The sequence below is a fragment of the Elephantulus edwardii genome, unplaced genomic scaffold (assembly GCF_000299155.1).
Source record: "Elephantulus edwardii isolate Elephantulus edwardi_28Jun2011 unplaced genomic scaffold, EleEdw1.0 scaffold00271, whole genome shotgun sequence".
Taxonomy (NCBI): domain Eukaryota; kingdom Metazoa; phylum Chordata; class Mammalia; order Macroscelidea; family Macroscelididae; genus Elephantulus; species Elephantulus edwardii.
In genome coordinates, this window is record NW_006400021.1 from 3,330,391 (window position 1) to 3,343,563 (window position 13,173).

The following is a 13,173-nucleotide window of genomic DNA, read 5'->3' on the forward strand; positions in this document are numbered from 1 at the left end:
ATTGGTGGAAGATCTATCAACAATCTGCATTATGCAGATGACACAACCCTGCTTGCTGAAACTGAGGAGGACCTGAAGGGCTTGCTGCAGAGAATCAAGGACTGCAGCCTCCTATATGCATTGAGGCTCAATATCAAGAAGACAAAGATTCTCACCACTGGACCCACTGGCAGCATCAAAATGGATGGTGAAGAGACTAAGATTGTTCACAGCTTCAGTTTGCTTGGCTCCACAGTCAAAACTCGTGGCACCAGTAGTCAGGAAATTAAAAGATGTATTGCAATGGGAAAGTCTGTTGTTAGGGACCTCTCCAAAGTACTGAAGAGTAATGGTGTCTCTCTGGAGACTAAGGTGCATCTGGTACAGGCCATGATCTTTGCACTCATGTGTTATGCATCAGAGAGTTGGACAATGACTAGGGAGGATAGAAGGAGAATGGATGCCTTTGAGCTGTGTTGCTGGAGAAGAGTATTGAGGGTACTGCTAGGAAAACAAACAGATTCATCCTGGAAAGGGTCAAACTGGGTGGCTCCTTGGAGGCAAGGATTCTGAGGCTCCATCTAACATACTTTGGGCATGTTGTAAGGAGGGACCAGTCCTTGGAGAGGGACATCATGCTTGGGAGGGTGGAGAGACAGCACAGGAGGGGAAGGCCCTCTATGAGGTGGGTTGATTCAGTGACTGGGGTAATCAGGATGGGAGTGTCAGAGACAGTGCGATTGGCACAGGACAGAGCAGAGTTTAGGCCTGTTTTACATAGGTTCACTATGAGTAGCGAGCGACTCAACAGCACATAACAGCAACAATTTTCTCCTGAGATACTGTCAATTTAAAAGTACAGTATGAGACAATGAATAGATTTTAGAGCTAATTGTGTTAAGACTATCCGGACATCACTAGAAAAATAAATTCCTGTTTTCCTTTACTTTTCTGCAGTGAAATCTTCTAAGCAGGATGTTTCCTACGACACTAAAATAAAGATAAACTTAATGTTTTACCCAATGTGTAATATGACAATTTTTCTTACTCTGTACTAATATTTGTCTGAAACACAATTCTCATTTTTTAAAATTGGTATTTTATGTCATTAGTTCTAACAAAAAATGTAATTACATGAGGCAGTATTATTTAGTGACAGTGTAAGCCTGGATTCATTTTTCTGACTCTACCCCTTATTATCCTTCATGAAAACTGAGTAACTTGCTGGTAAATATGGAGATAATAATAGCACCTGCCTCATAGCTTGCTGTGAATCTTAAAGGAGCCAATGCCTGTAAAATGCATAGCATGTTGCCTGATACATCACAACACATCAGTATTCTAAAATCCACTGCCATCAAGTGGATTTTAACTCATAATAACCTAGAAAGACAGAGGACTGTTCCATAGCATTTCCAAAGCTTCAAAGCTTTATTTACCAAAGCAGACTGCCACATCTTCTCCCTGTAGAGCAGCTAGTGCAGTTGAATAATTGACCTTTCAGTTAACAGCTGAGTGTTTTAACAGTAGTGTCACCAAAGGTCCTTTAAGCTCTCCATATTACTTAGCTCAATTTTTGTGTCTTTAACTGTAGATAAAATAAAACCACTTTCATCTAGTTTTAATTAGATTGTTTCTTATAAACAAATAACTTATTTGTAAAGGTCTTTTTTGTTTGTTTAGTAATTTCATCCAGCCGTAGGCATATTTTATAAATGCTTCCTATTGGTTTCTGCCAAGAAAGTATATTTTTTTAAGTGTTCTAAGATATGTTTTGACAAGAATGCTCTAATTAGACTACAACCTGAAAGTCTATGGCAGTGGATTAGACCTCACCTAATGCAGTTGATGGTTATGGCGTTTCCTAGATGGCTCTAGCCAATCCCCTGGGACATTGTGTTTCCAGCCGCAACAACTCCAGTTTGCTATTAACCCTTGACAATCTGTATGGGAAGCTCCAGAGGTTGCAGCATGCACAAATCATGAGGCACACTGGTCTTTCTGTACCTAACCTCCCAAGCCTCTTGCAGAGGGGAAAAAAAATCTCTAGACCCATATTTCCTCATCTCTCCACTTGGGAAATTGAATTACTGGACCTTAGTGAAAAGTGGAATTATCATCTAGCCCACATTATTCCATTTTGTCTTGAAAAATATCAGCAAAGTCTTGTTATAAACTTTATTAAATTCACATTTGATTTAATTTAAAGAAGCTAAAATAAATTCAATTATCAAGTTGGAATACTGAGAGATGCTATGGGCAAAATCTTGAATGACCCAGGAAGCATCAAAAGAAGATAGAGGGAATACACAAAGTCATTGTATCAAAAAGAATTGGTTGATACTGAAAAATTTCAAGAAGCACCATATGAAAAGGTGCCAATGTTAAAAAAAGAAGTTCAAACTGTGCTGAAGGCCTTGGCAAAAAAATAAGGCCCCAGAAATCTAAGTAATAACAATTTCAACTAACAGAGACAGCCCTGGACATGCTTACTAGTTTATTCCAGGAAATGTGGAGGACAAGTACTTTGATGACTGACTTGAAGAGATCCTTATTTGTTCCCATTCCCATGAAAAGTGATCCTAGACCAGAATGTAAAAATAATCTAATATCATTAAAATTACATGCAAGCAAAATATTGCTGAAGATCATCCAAAAACAGCTAAAGCAGTACAAAGAGAATTGTCAGAAGTTCAAGATTGGATTTGAAGAAGCCATGGTACCAAGAATATCACTGCTGACGTCATATGGATCTTGACTGAAAGCAGATAATACCAGAATAATGTCTATTTATGCATTATCCACTACACAAAGGCATTTAACTGAGTGGATCATAACAAATTATGGCTAATATTTTGAGAAGAATGAGAATCTTGGAACACTTAATTATTCTGGGTCTACAAAACCTGTACCTAGACCAAGAAGCAGTTGTCTGAATGGAGCAAGAGGACACTGTGTGATTTAAAGTCAGGAAAGGCTTGTGTTGTAGTTAAGTCCACTCTTCACATCTATTCAATCTGCACACTTAGCAAATCATTAAGAAGTTGCACTCTATGAAGAAGAATGTGAGGATCAAGGATTGGAGGAAGGATCAAGATCAGAGGAAGGATCAAGTTTGGAGGAAGACTCATGACTCATCAACAACCTGTGCTGTTTAGATGAAAAAACCTTTCTTGCTGAAAATGAGGGTGACTTGAAATACGTGCTGCAGAAGATCTAAGACTACAGTCTTCAATATAGATTATATATCCGCATCAAGAAGACATAAGTCACCACTGTACTGATAAGCAACATCATGATAGATGGAGAAAAGATTGACATCGTCAACAATTTTCTCTTACTTCATTGCACAATCCACAATCTTTGGTGCCAGCAATCAGGAGATCATTGAATCACTGCATTGGGCAAGTCTGCTGTCAGGGACCTCTCCAAATTACTGAAGAGAGATGATGTCAGTTTGAATACTAAGGTGCATCTGATTCAGGCCATGGTCTTTTCAATCATTTGCTATACATCTAAAAGCTAGACAATGAATAAATAAGATGACAAAAGAAGAATTGATGCCTTTGAGCTGTGGTGTTGGAAAAGAGTACTTAATACCCATGGACTACCAAAAGAACAAAGAGACATGTCTTGGAGAGAGTACAGCCAGAATGTTCCTTGGATGAAAGGGTGACAAAACTTCATCCCTCACATGTTGTTGCTAAGAGAGACATCACGCTTGCAAAAGTTGAGGGTCAATGAAAGAAAAGAAGACTTTCGATGAGCTGGATTGACACAGAGACTGAAACAATAGGATCTAGTATGTCAGAGATGATAAGATGGTATAGGATAGTACAGGTTTCAGATCTGTTGTTGATAGCATTGCTATGAGTCATACTCAACATGGTGACACCTAACAACAACAACATATGTGAGTACCAGTCTTATAAAGGCATAGAGGACATATTAGGATGCTGATGTTCACTAGCAACTTTCTTTCTCGTTAGATAGCTAGAGATATGTTTCTGGTAGAAATCATACTTGTTTAGGCTACAGTTGTTACTATGTAACCTCGAGTTGGAAGCAACTCAGCTGATTCTTCAGTAGGTTTTCAAAGGCTGTAAATTGTCTGTAAATCTCCTCTAAATGAGAGGAGATTGCCTGTCTTTTCCCCAAGAAGCAGCTGGTGAATTCGAACCACATGCTTTGTGTTGGCAGAACAACTCCTTACCATAAGGCCACCAGAACGGCTTTAGGGTATAGTAATAGAGACTAAATCAATTTTTTTAAGTAAGTTAAAAACTGGCTGACAAACTAAACCCATCTGCCTCTGTGTGATCACTATTTTTTCCCCTCTAAAGGTCATTGTGTCTTCTCACCCATACTTAGCTTCTGGCAAATGTCCACAATCAGTGGGTAAGCCATCAGCCCTATGTGGAATCTGTCTCTGAGTGTCTCCAGCCCGCCACTTTCTTGCTGACTGTGGACTTAAAGGTAGAGCTAAGCTTTTGTCAAATGTTTCACCATAGCCGAGGATTCCTGGTGGAGCAGTAGGCTATCTGTTGAGCTGCTAACTAAAAGGCTGGCAGTTTGAATCCACCAGCTGCTCCACATGAGAAACATGAGGTAGCCTCCTCTAATTAGGAAAACTGCATTGAGGATTCCCCATTAGCTGGAATTCACTTGAGGTCAGTGGGTTGAGTTTTGGGTGTTCTTAGCACTAATGTAGAACAGCAGGCTTCCTATAAGGCAGCCTAAGCAAAACTAAAGCTAAATGCAAAGAAAGCTGTTGCTTAGAAAGTAAAGAGATTGAAGCAGACTATTTATGTGGGTTCTGTCTGACAACAATGGAGTATTATAGCCTTTTCAATTTCAGGGTCCAACATCTCCAATATGCTCAAAGTGGCATCAGGGAAAAGCTATATTTGTCCTCTGAGGGGAAGAGTGTTTTCAAATAACTCTTTTTCCAAATGTGAGGCGAGAGGAAGGTGAGTTCCAGAAACCTCTACTACCTGACAATCATCACCTGAATGTTGTGAGTTGGCTCCTGCTCCTGTATGATTAACTGCCTCTGTAAACCCACTGGCCGGTCAGCTGTGGGTTGCTTCTGACTTGATGGTACACAATAACAACAACTGGTCCACGTATTGTCTTCTTGTAAAGGACTTTGAGGCAGAACGGACATATAGAAAGGGATGAGGCTTGTCAGTCACTGGTTTTTCCTGCTCAGTCAGAAAACAAGTTAATGTAGCCAGAGACAAAGAATGAAAACATTCTGGATGTCTAATCTGAATCTGGAGAAGACAGAAATGTGTGTTTCCACAGATAGCTATCGAACAGCTTCCCCAGGTCTGCTGTTGAAGAGTTCAAGAGAAATTGCTTTCCAGAAGAAACAAAAAGCCCAGAGTAGACATTGCAGCAATGAAAATGAAAGCTCAGAGCAGACGAGACTACCTCAAGGTTATATAACATAGATTTTCATGTAGCAGTCATGGAAATACACCTCTCAGATCTCCTGCCATGGGGAATGTAACTGACTCATGGCTCTTAACTGCTGCTTCTCTGAATCCACATCACGTTCTTTGAAACCACCACCATGTTCCTTCTGAAGCCACACTTAACTCCAATTACTCACAGCCACTATAACGGGGTTACGAACACAAGCAGCCTCTATTTTGATAAGATGCAGGACCTCTACAAGAATAACGTTGCCTCAAGGACTTCATATATGCTAAGTTAATCTTTCTTGACACATTCTGTAGTCTAGGACTCTTGATCTCCTTCTTCTTTCCTATCTCCCTCCCTCGCCCTTCCTTTCCTTCTTACCCTCCTTTCACAAATATCAGACCTGTTTTGTGGTTTGAAAGTTTTTCTTGCCTTTTCCTGACCCATCTCTTAAGAAATCTCTTGCTTATCTGATTTCAACTTGGAGTCTTCTTGGCAGATCCAAACTAATGCCTGTAATGGGTAATTACAGTCCTCTCCATTAGATCCAGATGTGCTTCCCTGCTCTCTCCATATGTAATGCTGGGGTTGGAACTTGGAAACACAACAAAACTCCCATTTGGAAAAGAGTTAACATAGGGAATGAGAAACACAAGCAGTAACCAGTATGTAGCAATTATGCAGCCCCATCAGGCAGGAATGGCAGACTTCTTCATCTGGCAGCAGAATGGTCACCCAATTTAGTAGGCCCTGGGTCAGCATTCTGGGCGTCCTTCCTCTGGCAGTTGCTTCGATGGTTACGTCTGAAGTCAGGACTGGGGACTATGGCCTTTGTAAATGTTGTACATGTTTATAGCCTATGTTCTGCTAATACCAATTTGGGCCCAAGAGTTATAGTCACAATTATGAGTAGATAATTTTTTTTACTTCTTTGAAAATACAGTTCTTTCAAAAACAGTACACTTTGACCTGCTTTGTTTTGGTCAGTTCTATGTGTAAGTTAGAGGTACATAGGTATGTACCTCTATGTAATGTTTTTTAAGAGCATTGACAAAACTCTGTTATTTGCATTCTGGGAACCCCCATTGTTGTTATTAGTTGCCACTGGGTTGATTCCAATTCACAGTGGCAATATAAACAAGAGATTGAACCCTGACCGTCTCTTGTACCACCCTCATAGTTTCCTCCATGCTCAAGCCCAATGCTGCAATCATCATGCCAATCCTTTTTGTTGAGACTCTTCCTCTCTTATGATGACCTACTAATTCTCTACACATGATGTGTATTTTCAAGAACTGATGCCTTCTGACAACATGACCAAAGCACGTGAGATGAAATGTCATCAACTTTGCCTCTAAGGAGCACCTTGGTTGTATTTTGCCAAGAAAGGTTCAACTGTTAATGGGAAGGTTGGATGTTTAAGCCAACACAGAGGCTGTTGTTGTTGTTATGTGCCGTCGAGTCGTTTCCGACTCATAGCGACCCTATGCACAACAGCTCTAAACCCTGCTCTATCCTGCGCCAACCGCACCGCCTCTGACACACCCATCCTGATTACCCCAGTCACCAAATCAATCCATCTCATAGAGGGTCTTCTCCTCCTGCGCTGTCCCTCCACCCTCCCAAAGGCTTGGTGATCTACCTCTGAAAGTAAGTCACTGAAAACCCAATGGGCACAATTCTATTCTTCACGTGGGGTTACCACAAGTTGGGATGAACTCAACTGGGTTTAATATTTTCTACCATGATGAACACGTTGAGTTGAGATTGTTGTTGTTTTTATTGTTGTTGTTAATTGCCACTGAGTTGAGTATGACTCAAAGAGACCCTATAAACAAAAGTTATAAATCCTCTTCTATCCTGAGCCATTCTCACACTTCCCGACACACAAGAGCCCATTGTAGGAGTCACCATGTCAATCCACCTAGTCGAAGATCTTTCTCTCCTTTGCCAAGGTAAACATTCCTAATCTTGAAATTTTAATGTTGTCTTTGCTACTGTGCTGGCTCTCACTGTCAAGCAGAGAAGGCTTAACAAAGGTGATTGAAAATTGCTTAGAGCCTGAAGCTTATCGCCTTCTATACTGTCAATTTTAAGATCACAGTTTTTAACACTTTTCATTGGAAGGCAATGGCAACTGGTATTACCAAACTCGCAGGCCCTAAAATCTCATCAGTTTAATTTCAGGCAAAAGGAAGAGAGTACCGCCCTAGCTTATTTCTCAAGGAGGCTGTGTGTTCTGCAAAGGAACCCTCCTAGGCCACCTCAGTGCATGGTCTTCTGACTTAAAGGAATTCAGATTTACCTGCATGCCTTACAGTTATTATACCCCAATTCCCTTAGAACTAAGATTCCCCTTGTCCTAGAGGAAAGCTTTTCAGAGGCTTATCATAGACACGGCAAAGTCTAGCCATGTTCCCAGTCCTCTTCTGATCCAGGAGAAACTGCCCCAGGGCCAGTACACTACTCCTCCTCCTGGCCATCTTGTTCCAGTTCTCACCTCCCCAACACTTACTTCTTCAGTCCTCTCCTTAGTCCGTGTGTGTGTGTGTGTGAGTGTGAAATACCTTCCTATCTTTTTTCAGTGCCGTCCCCACTCCCAACTGCACATATGAGTCTTCTGAAGCTCTTCACTGACTTCATTTTACTTTGGTTAGGGGAATTAAGTTGTTCACTATGAAAACAGACCTTCAGGTTCTGACCACCATTTTCTCCTATTTCTTAGTTAATCTGTGCATAAATACCATAAACCAGCACTCAAGTGTATGGGATTTTTGTGGAAGACCCTATTCTTCCAATTCTTGGTAAACCTGGGAAAGGTGTCTCTTCATACTGGAGTTTCATTGGATCCCTACCTCACATGTTAAATAGAAATAAATGGTAAATATTGTGCAGATGCATTTGTCTGCTCTAATTTTATATAAATAAAAACTTGCTATAACTATACCATTTCTGATTCCCTGTAACTTACACAATCTACCTCAAGCCTATGCCTCCCAGTGTACAACTCCAGGAGGGAAAATTAATAAAGGCCACTTTTAAAGAGACAGCACCTCTCATATTCTCTACCACCTCCCCAGACTGCGGGAGGGATCAGCTAATTCTCCAATATGTAAAGTTGTTTGTGTTTCAGGTTTTTAAAACTAAGAAATAGTGTGTTTCTCAGGGGCATGAATAACAAGGTTTGAAACAGGTTGTCAGCTGATTCTCCAGACCCAGTGCTACAGTCACTGTGTTGATTCATCTGGTTGAAGGTCTTCCTCTCTTTTGTCAACCCTCCACCTTTCCAAGTATGATGTTCCTGTCCAAAGAATAGCCTCTTCTAACGACATACCCAAAGTATGTGAAACAAAGCTTTATCATCTTTGTCTCCAAGGAGCATTATGGCTGTGCTTTCTCCAAGACATCTGTTTGTTCTTTTGGAAATCCATGATATATTCTGTTATGCAATGCCACAGTTCAAAAACAGCAATTCTTCTTGTCATCCTTATTCATTGTCCAGCTTTCAAATGATCAGTTTAAAGAAAAAGAAGAGCCTGGTTCAAGCCAGGATCTTTTCAGTCAGTTACTATGCATCTGAGAAACAGTAAATATATGAAGAAGAGGAGAAAAGGGTCATACAGACAACCCAAATTTTCTGATTATAAATGCTCTCCTCATGCCCAGAAATAAGACATGTGCTTCCATAAGGGAAATTATTACTGCAACTGAAAAAATCCCAACGTTGTCCAACTCTTCTTAATTGTTTGAGTAAATGGTTATGATCTGAGTCATTTTAATGTATGTATATATTAAAATATATACATAAACTTTGGTGTAATTCTTATAAACCTCAAAGGCAAATAAAATAAGTTATTAAGACACCAATAATAAACTCAAACTCACTATTATGGAGTCAATTCTGACTCAAAATGACACTCCAAAAGGTTTCAGAGGCTATACATTTTTATTTTTTTTTAAATTGTGTGTGTGTGTGTGTGTGTGTGTGTGTACCATCAAGTAAGATCTGACTGGTACAGGAGGAGATTGTCCCTCCTTCCCCGGCAGAGCATCTGGTGGATTTGAACCGTGCGCCTCTGGGATTGTAGTTGCAGCTCCTTTCCACCAGGCCACCAGAGCTCCCTTGGCTATAAATTTTTAAGGCAAAAGATTGCTCATCTTTCTCCTGTGGAGCAGCTGGTGGATTCAAACTACCAAAGAAAGATACTGCTGGAGACAAACTGCTGGAACCTTCTGGTTAGCAGTACAACATCCTATTAACCAGGAACCAGAGTTCCTACACTGATAGAAAAAAAGTAAAAATGTCTTTAAAGATGGATTTATATCAGGACACACGCATACATGCTACACACACATAGTGATGTGTGACTTTTCCTGAGGAACCACTGATAGATTCTAAGTGCTAACCATGTGGTTAGCAGCTGAGAGATTAACCACTGAGTTAAACACAGGAGTTACACACATGTGAAAGTGCATGTGCACACAAACACACGGATATATATACACAAATATACATATAGGTACAGACACTATATGTAAGTTTGGAAAGTTGGGTCAATAGCTAAGGAAAGGAAGACCTTCAACCAGGTACGACACATAGCAATGGGCTCAAATGTGTTAGGCGTTTTGAGGATGGCACAGGATAGGACAAAGTTCATATCTGTTGTTCATAAGGTTGCTATGAGTCAGATTCAACTCAATGGCATCTAGCAACAACAACTATGTGTGTACATGTGTGTTATGAATACACAAATACAAATTCCCTTTTTTAAAAAACTCGGGAAGACTTTAACATGTTTGAAGGGGAATAAAGAGAGTGTGAGTAGAGGAGGGTTTTTTAAACTCAGGAAAGTTTTAAATAGGGTTAATAATGGGTTAAATAGAGCAGTAGTGGCAAAGTTTAATAAGACAGCAAGTAATAAGCATTGGAGAGGAAGTAGAGAGATAGTAACTCTTATACACTGTTGGTGGGATTGTAAAATGATACAACCACTGTGAAAGACAGTCTGATGTTTCCTAAAAAAACCGGAACATAGAAATTATATATGACTCAGCAATTTTAATACTAGGAATATACCCTGAGAAAATTAGAACTGAGGCACAAGTGGAGATTTGTATATCAATGTTCATAGCAGCATTCTTTACCATTGCAAGAACATGGAAACAGCCCAAATGTTCAACAACAGTCAGACAGATTGGTAAATTATGGTACATTCAACATGATGGAATACTACACAGCATGGGGAGCAATGATTTTGAAAATTGTTACCTAATTTGGGAGCAACTGGAGAACATTATGCTAAGTGAACTAACTCAGTCCCGTAAGGAAAAATACTGTATAAAACCATTGTAGTAGAAATAGAAAGACACTAATAAAATTTGTATAAAGCTCCAAGGGGCAGAGGGTAGAAGCATAGAGGTGAGGATGGGCAGGGGGAGTAATCATAGGATTGCACAATTTGAAGGGTAGAGGGAGAGGCGGTTAAGGGAAATGGGAAAGATTTGGTGTGAAAAACCAGCATAAAACAAAAATTTTATTTTTTAAAAAAGAATGAGTTAAATGCATGGGGAGAGGGGACAGCACATACTTCTTTGGAAACAAGGAATAAAAAGAGAATGAAAGTTCATTTATGTTTTGAGGTATCCTTTGATGAGCACCCAATATCCCAGACCTTTGATGCCCACGGTGGAGACCACATTCATAAGACAATCTCCCTAACTGCAAAATCCAGACTGATTCAAAGTTCAGATGGATCGCTGCAAAGTTCAAAGGACAGCTATGAGAGAATCAAAGGGTAGACAATGAGACTGAAGTTAGAAATTAGGAAAACAACAGGAATCTGAATTGGACAATGCAGTAGGGAGGGAAAGGTGGTGATTAAAGATGGAACACTGAGAAAGGAAAATAGGTGTGACCTGGAAACTGGAGAGGAGGTGAGAATGAAGTGCACATTTAAGGCAACTGCAGATTACAGACTACCTGGCTAACCCAGCTGCCATTCACAAAGAAGAGCAAAAACTGAAGGCACGTGATTGCAAAATTTTAAAAAGCATTATGATTTCTAGTTGTTCATTGCTTGAATTCTGGAGCCAGACCCCTTGGAAATAAAGTTTAACTCTACCGTATATTAGTTATTAGACCTGGGTAAGTTATTTAATACTAAGTAAAACAGATAAAATATTTAATTGTACTTGGCATAGTGTCATATGTGTGCTAGCTTTTGTTGTTTTGAATATTTTCTTTTTTAATTGATTTTTAAATATCCAAATGTGATTTCTCTCACTTATTTGAAGGAACTATTGGAAAAGTTGGCATTACAGATGTGGCTTAAGAAGTCATTGTTCTTATTGGTAATGTCTCTATCTTTGACACAAGGATGCTATAGAAGCAATTTTTGTATTGGACAAGAACTTATGTTCAATGGCTCTCTACTATGACATAGAGGCTTGGCTATACAATAAAATATTACTGCCATAATTTGATAACTTAATTAAGACAGAATATAGCTCTGGGTATAATTATTGGAATGACTTTATTTCTGTTATAATTACACTAATTGTTTTGCTTAAGTCCCCTTATTATACAGATTTGAATGTACTTTGACATAGATACAGCATCTCAAGGATCTGAGGGGTAAAATGGGAATTGTTCCTATTGTTGTTGTGTGCTATCAAGTTGGAACCAACTCACAGCAGACCCTCCTATGAGTTTTCAGAGGAAGTTAATTGCATGGTAAGAAATTGCTCATCCTTCTCCAACAAAACAGCTTGCAGATTTGAACTGAGTGTCTTTGAGATTGCAGTGGAGTTTCTTTCCTTTTTTTTTTTTAATTAATTTTAATGAAAGTTTACAGAGACTTGGATAGGTCACCAGAAGTGAACATAATTTAGCTACTGTGTTGCTCTCCATGGTGCTGAAACAGTGCAGCTGATTAAGGCCTGTAATTCTAATCATATTAGTCATGTTCCATGGAGATAAGGATATTTACAGGTCTTGGTGAGTTAGAAGTAAGGTGAATTGGAAGACTAGTGAACGAAAAAACAATTTCTATTAATTAGGGATATTGTATCTGGGAAGTGTTTCAAGGAATATCTATACCAAGATCTTAGTTTTGCAACTGAGAAAACTTAGATCCAGAGAGTAAACCCACTTGTTCTGAGTAGCAGAGATCCTGGACTGACTGTAATCTGGAATGAGATGAAATAATAAAGAGTTAGTTTTTTTATTTTGTCCCCTGCCGAAGTTTCCACAGTTGACTTCTCTCCTTTTGCTTAACCCTATTTTGACTCCAGTGAAAAATTTTCCTCAGAAATACATTCTAGTTTATATATGAAATTCCTTTGTTATGGGCTTGCACCTGGCACCCTAAATATAGACTTTACATTCATGCATTTAAAGGAGCCTCTTGTTTATGTTCCTCAACTTCCAGGCCTCTACGAATGTCCTCTACTTTTTATTATTGCTACCATGCACTTGATGGACATATTTTGATTTCTGAATGATTAGAACTTGAGGGAGCTCGATGCCAATGTGTGTGTTATTTGAGTCCTTGTGTGAGTGACTTTCTGCTCGGTGAGGCTGGAGATAGATATACCATTAAGTAGAAGAAAATTAATGAGGTTGGAAGAGGGTAACCAGATGGGTAAAGCAGCCACTGACCAATTGTGCAGAGGTTTATTGCAGTAAGCTTGGGCCATAATGTGGTTAATTGCTACAAAAAGAAGAGAAAGGGCAAGAGTCTGCTGAAATAGGCGATCACAGCGATA